Genomic DNA, 6,592 nt, shown 5'->3' on the forward strand with positions numbered 1-6,592 from the left:
AGGAGAAGGGGGACCCCCAATCCAAGCGTGACCCCCAGCAGCTGGGACAGGGGGGAACCCCGAAGAGCAGAGGGGAGGGAGCAGGGACCAGGGACTCCTGGGAGGCTTTTTGAGGGCTGAATCTTGGTGTTTGGGAGGTTTTTATGGAGCCCAGGTGGCCGGTGACTTCTAGAGATGGACTCAGGCAGTGGGACCTTCAAAGTCAGTGTGCTCATGCCTTGTTTTCCCCAAACCAGGATTTCCCATTCCTAGCACATGGCAGGCTGCGAAGAATAGGAAGACCCTCTCCTTGTCCTTCCTCCCCCAGAGCAGGAGCTGAGAACGGAGAGCAGGGAGGACAAATCCCCGCGGCAGAACCTCGTGGAAGAGGCTGTTTTGAACAGCTACACGGCGCAGGAGCCCAATGGGGAGGAAAAGCCCCGGAGATGCCGCACGAGGAGGGGCTGCAAACGCAGATCGCGGGGATCTGAGGAGGAAAGACCCAGCCTGGGCCAGGGAGGTGGCCGGATATCGAGCCAGATTTCTGAGCTGGTGGTCCATGAGCAGCTCCATGATGGGGAGAAGCCCCACAAGTGCTTGGAGTGTGACAAGAGCTTCAAGTACAGCTCCCAGCTGATCGTGCACCAGAGGACCCACACTGGGGAGAGGCCCTACGAGTGTGGGGAGTGTGGGAAGAGCTTCAGGCAGAGCTCCCACCTGGTCGTGCACCAGGTGTTCCACACTGGGGAACGGCCCTATGAGTGTTCTGAGTGTGGGAAGGGGTTTAAGACCAGCTCCGATCTCCTCCTGCACTACCGGAGTCACACAGAGGAGAGGCCTTTCCACTGCCCTGACTGCGGGAAGGGATTCAAGCAGAAGTCAAACCTCGTCAGGCACCAGAGGACCCACACTAGGGAGAGGCCCTACGAGTGTGGGGAGTGTGGGAAGAGATTCATCCTGAGCTCCAGCCTGATCCAGCACCAGGTGAGCCACACTGGGGATAGGCCCGAGTGTTCCAAGTGTGGGAAGAGGTTACAGACCAGCTCCGATCTCCTCAAGCACTATCGGGTTCACACGGAGGAGAGGCCCTTCTGCTGCCCCGACTGCGGGATGGGCTTCAAGCACAACTCCACCCTCGTCACCCACCGGCGCATCCACACCGGGGAGAGGCCCTATGAGTGTCCCCACTGTGCGAAGAGCTTCTCACAGCTCTCTAACTTGACCCAACACCAACGGAGGCACCGGTAAGGGAAGCCCTGTGAGTGCCCCGAGTGCGGGAAGAGCTTCATGCGCTGCTCCAGCTCCATCCCCCACTGCAGGACCCATGCTGGGCACAGCCCTGGTGACCCACATTCCCTGTGATCTATGTTGGGGACAATATTCTGGAGGATAGATGTGGGTTCTGGAGGTATTTTGGGCAGTGTACTCCATCTCTTTGCCCTCCAAAAGCCAAGAGGGTCACCTCAAAACAACTCAATTCCACTGAAAACAACTGAATTTTAATTCATATGGGCTCAATCCCACCTCAAAATGGCTTGTTCCCAACTCAGAGAAACTCAATCCCACGCCAAACTCACTTGATTCCACAGCCGCCAGGTTGAGATGGGGTTGGAAGGAGATTTGGAGAAGTGGGATCCCAGTTTGGAGTGGTGGGATGGGGATTGTGTGGAGCTGGGTGGCTGGGATGTATTTGATAGTGAATAAAACTTTCAGACTTACTGATTTCTGTCCCGTTCATTTTCAGTCCGTGGCAGTTCTGTTTGCAGAGTGCCACCTTCTCAGCTGATTGTGTTTGTGTCCTCCTTTCTCTCCTGCCTCTCTTTGCCTGCTCTCTTTCTCTCTCTGTGTCTCCCTTGAGCCAGGGCAGCTGCCACCAAAGCTGCCTCCTGCCCTGATTTAATTCCCAGTGCAGGAGCTGCAACAACCATGGGTGAAGTTAGGAAGGCTGGCAGTGAAATGTCACTGTAGGATCTTGCTGCACTTGGCTTTTGGCCCCTTCTTAAGAGCTTTGCCTTCAAGGGCAGGAACATCTTTTCCTGGCTGGGAACTGGAATTCCAGCCCCTGGGAGCGTGTGCCACGGATCCCAGAGGGGCATTCCCGAAGCTCCCAGGGTGCTGCTCCTGCCGTGCCTCCCAAGGAGCTGTGCAGGGCCCGGGGACAAGGTGCAGCAGCTCCGTGGGCTCCTGCAGCACGCAGCAAAGGTGGCTTTGCTGGACATTTCCCAGCACATTCCTGGCTTCAGGCTGAGGGAGGGAGGAAAGGGAAGCGAGTCCCTGACACAATCCCGGAACGATTGGGGTGGGAACGGACCCTTCCCGCGGGTTACGATCCCGTGAGGGAGAGACGCCTCCGCCCCAGGGAAGGTGCAAATGAGACCACGGGAGCGCAACCTGCGGATTCGACTGAACATGGATTGAACGGAACAAGAAATGGGAAGGAGAAAGGCAGAGAAAGAACTAGTAAAGAGATCTCAGAGAGAGAGAAAGAAATCGGGAAAAGGTCTCAGAGAGACAGAAAGAAATAGGAAAAGGCTCCGGCCCGGACTGCGCAGCTCCCCGGGACAGCCGCAGGGCGCGGCGCCTTTCGCAATTCCAGCCAATCAGAGAACGCGCTGAACAATCTCCAGCCAACCAGAGCTTTTCTCGCCGATGACTCACCAGTTGCCGGGCGGACCCGCAGAGCCCGGCGGCCCCGCCAGCGGAATTTCGGGCTCGGCCCGGGGGTACGGATCCGCACCGGGGGGGGCCCCGAGCCCCCTGCCCACCCCTGGGCCGATCGGGGGCTCCCCGCACCCAGCAGCCGGTGCTGCGGCGGCCGCGGGGCAGAGGGGTGGGAAAGGGAGCTCCGGGCTGGGAGCGGAGGGAATGCGGGAGGAAGAGGAGGGAGAGGAGGAGGAGGAGGAGGAGAAGGAGGAGGAGCAGCAGCAGCAGCAGGAACAGCAGGAAGAGGAGCGGGAGAATCCCGCCGCTCGCACCGCTCGCACGCTGGGTCTGCAGCACCCCCTGCCCCGGGAGCATCGCCCCCAGCCCCGAGCCGCAGGTGAGGGGGAGGCCGAGCTCGCCCCGACTCTATCGAGGGGTCTCGGGAGGATTTTTCTGGAGGGTGTTCGGAGCCGGCAGATTCCGAGCCCCGCATCCCTCCGAGCTCCCTAGGAGGAGCTTTTTCGGGGGCAGAGGAGCTGTGATCGCCCCTCGGGAGGGTCCCGGGGGCTCCACGTGCGGCTGGCCCGGTACTGACAGGGCGGGACGTTGGTTTTGGGGATCCCCGTGAGAGCCGGGGCTGCGGAACGTGGGAGCCCCGGGGCGGGAGAGGGGAAGGGGCGATAGCGGAGCTGGGGGACCCCCGGCAGCCCGGAGATGAGGCGGGGACGGGACCCCTGACCCTGCCCGGGGCGTGTCCCTGGGTGACCTCACGGTGCCCGTGCCCCCATTGGTCCGTTTAGCCCCGAAATGAGTTCTGCACCCATCAAGGCCGGTTCTGAGAGCGAAGGGGCGAGGAAGCAGCGCGCAGTTTGTTTTCAGGAGCTGCACTCGCTCCTCCACATTCCGGCTCCTGGGCTGCTGTGATGCCTTAAGGAGCTGGAACTGAGGCCAGATGGAGGCAAGAGGAATAAAGTGGATATTTATTGAAGTGCCTTCAAAGGCCACAGCCCGGCAGTACCGGAGCCAAGGTCGTGGCTCTGCCCGGATGGCTCCAAGATGGAAGCAAAAGAGGGTTTGGTCAGGAGATCTGACATTTTTATAAGTTTTAGTCTATTTGCATCCAGGATTTAACTGCCCAATGAATAGCTTCAAATGATGAAGTTTCATCCTCCTTGCTTGCTTGCCCGCCCTCCTCTTTCCCCATTGTTTGTGCTTTGGGCCTGAAGTTTGAAGAGATTGTCCTTGACTCTCCAGCTAGAACAGGATTGTTTTGTCTTCACCACCCTGTGAAAAGATCCCAGTAACACTTAATAGAAAGCTAAGGCTGCACACCAAAGCAGAACAGAAAAACTTAAAGCTAAGGTATCGGTTGTCTGCCAACAGACAGCAGGACAGAGCTCTCCTTTGCTTTTAGTTAGTTTTTAGCTTGCTGAGGCAGAGAAGTTCCCTGGACTGTGGTTTTTCCTTTTCTTTGGAGCTGTTTAAACCTGCTCTGGACTGAACACCAGAAGAGCACCGGCAGCTCGCACCTGTGGCCCACTGGGCCAGGCCTGGACCACGGAGGGACTGATCAGAGACTGAGTGAGCCGAGCTACAGCCCACGGAGGGACTTCCTGAGTTTGTCATCTCTTTTGGAGCGGCAACAGGTTTTATTGTTTAATATTGTTCATTTTCTGTGCCGGTGAATGCTTTGCCTGTTAAATAAACAGGTTTTTTCTACTTTTCTCCAAGGAAATATTTTCCTGAACTGGTTGGGGGAGGGGCCACTTGAATCTGCTTTCTAGAAAACCCCCTTTGGGGGTTTTCTCCCAAATTTGCCCTAAACCAGGACAGGGTGGTGGGGAGAGGGGGAAGCCCCAAGTGTCTGGATTGGAGGGAGGCTGGAGAGGGGGACCCTCATACCCCAAAAACCCCAGCATCCCTAAGCAGGACCCTGGAGAAGGGGGATCCCCAGGACCCATGGGATCCCCTGCAGCCCTGAGACGGGGGAGCACCAGAACCCCAGAGGGATGAGACTGGACATGGGACACTCCTGGTGGCTCTTTTTGATTCACTCTTGATTTTTTGAGGTTTTTATGGACACCTGGAGACTTCTGGAGATGGATTTGGGTAGGAGGAATCCCCAACCCAAGGCATTCACACCTTGTTTTTCCCCCAAAACCAGGATTTCCCATTCCCAAACTTTGGCTGGATGGAGGAGGAGGCTGTGAGGAAGAGGAAGATGCCCCGGGACAGCCAGGACCCAGGTGAGGAGGAAGTCAGTGCCCCTTTCCCCCTCTCTCCTGCTCCATCTCCCAGCCCAGCACGGCCCCCGGCTGCAGGACAGCCCCGCTGCCGGTGCCGTCCTGCCGGGGACGCACTGGGGGGAATCTCCTTGCCCTTCCCTGTGGCACGGAGGCAAATCCCATCCTCTCCTTGTCCTTCCTCTCCCAGAGCAGGAGCTGAGGATGGAGAGCAGGGAGGACAAATTCCCGCAGCAGAACCTCGTGGAAGAGGCCGTTTTGAGCAGCTCCACGGCGCAGGAACCCAACGGGGAGGAAAAGCCCTGGAGATGCCGCACGAGGAGGGGCTGCAAACACAGATCGTGGGGATCTGAGGAGGAAAGACCCACCCTGGGCTGGGGAGGCGGCCGGAGATGGAGCCAGAGCTCGGAGCTGGTGGTCCATGAGCAGCTCCAGGATGGGGAGAAGCCCCACAAGTGCTCGGAGTGTGGGAAGAGCTTCAGGAAGAGTTTCAATCTGCTCTGCCACCAGAGGATCCACACTGGGGAACGACCCTATGAGTGCTTGGAATGTGGGAAGGGCTTCAGCCACCGGTCCGACCTGATTGTCCACCAGAGGTTCCACACTGGGGAGAGGCCCTACGAGTGTCCCGAGTGTGGGAAGAGGTTTCACACCAGCTCCCATCTCCTTGTACATCAGCGGATTCACACAGAGGAGAGGCCCTTCTGCTGCCCCGACTGCGGGATGGGCTTCAAGCACAACTCCACCCTCGTCACCCACCGGCGCATCCACACCGGGGAGAGGCCCTACGAGTGTCCCCAGTGTGGGAAGAGCTTCTCAGACCGCTCATTCTTTACCCGACACCAACGGAGGCACCGCTAAGGGAAGCCCTGCGAGAGCCCCGCCTGCAGGAAGAGCTTCATGCGCTGCTCCAGCTCCATCCCCATCAGAGGACCCAGGTTGGGCACAGCCCTGGTGACCCACATTCCCTGTGATACACAGAGGGAAGTGGCTGCTGTTCCTTTTCTTTTGTCTCTTTTTATCTTTTATCTTCCTCCCTTCAAAACACAGAAAATTGGGGTAAAAATCAAGAAATTCATCAAAGGCATCTAAAGCCTCACATTTTACTTGTGTTTTGGGGAATCTTGGATTCCGGAAGGTATCTGGGAGGATATGGGGGATATTTGTTTTAGTTGTCTTTATTTCTTGGCACTCCAAATGACGAGAAAGATTGATCTGTCACCTCAAAAGCACTCAATGCCACTGAAAACTACTGAATCCCACCCCAAAATTACTCAATTCCACTACTTCTCAGGGGGAAATTGGGTTGGAAGGGGATTGGGCAAAGTGGGATGCAAATCAGGAGGGGTGAGATGGGCATTGGGTGGGGCAGGATGGGTGGGATGGGGTTTGGGAGGTGTGAAATGGGGGAAGTACAGCTTGGGAAGGGGTCTTGATGTCCAGGAGGGGTGGGATGGGTTGGGACTGGGGAGGTGGGGTGGGGTCTGGAATGAGACAGACAAAGTTTGGGGATGATGAAGATAGGGGGAGCCCGTTACTGAGTGAGTTTTTGAAGAGTCTACATTCATGAAGAGATGCTGGGGTATCTCACGTTCCTGAGGCGGTTTTGGGGCACTCCCCAACTCTTGGGGGGTTTCCTGAGAGCAGCTCCATGGAGCCCCATGGCCAGGGGTGGTTGCCACGGGCACGAGCTCAGAGCTGTGCCAGAGTCCATTGCCTCAGCACTG

At 57.6% G+C, this 6,592-nt stretch overlaps 1 pseudogene; it reads left to right on the forward strand.

Moving 5' to 3' along the window:
- Window positions 1-174: 174 nt before the first annotated feature.
- On the forward strand, window positions 175-6,592 carry LOC128783110 (zinc finger protein 436-like; annotated as a pseudogene).

Source organism: Vidua chalybeata, unplaced genomic scaffold, assembly GCF_026979565.1.
Source record: "Vidua chalybeata isolate OUT-0048 unplaced genomic scaffold, bVidCha1 merged haplotype W_reject_10, whole genome shotgun sequence".
Classification (NCBI taxonomy): Eukaryota; Metazoa; Chordata; class Aves; order Passeriformes; family Viduidae; genus Vidua; species Vidua chalybeata.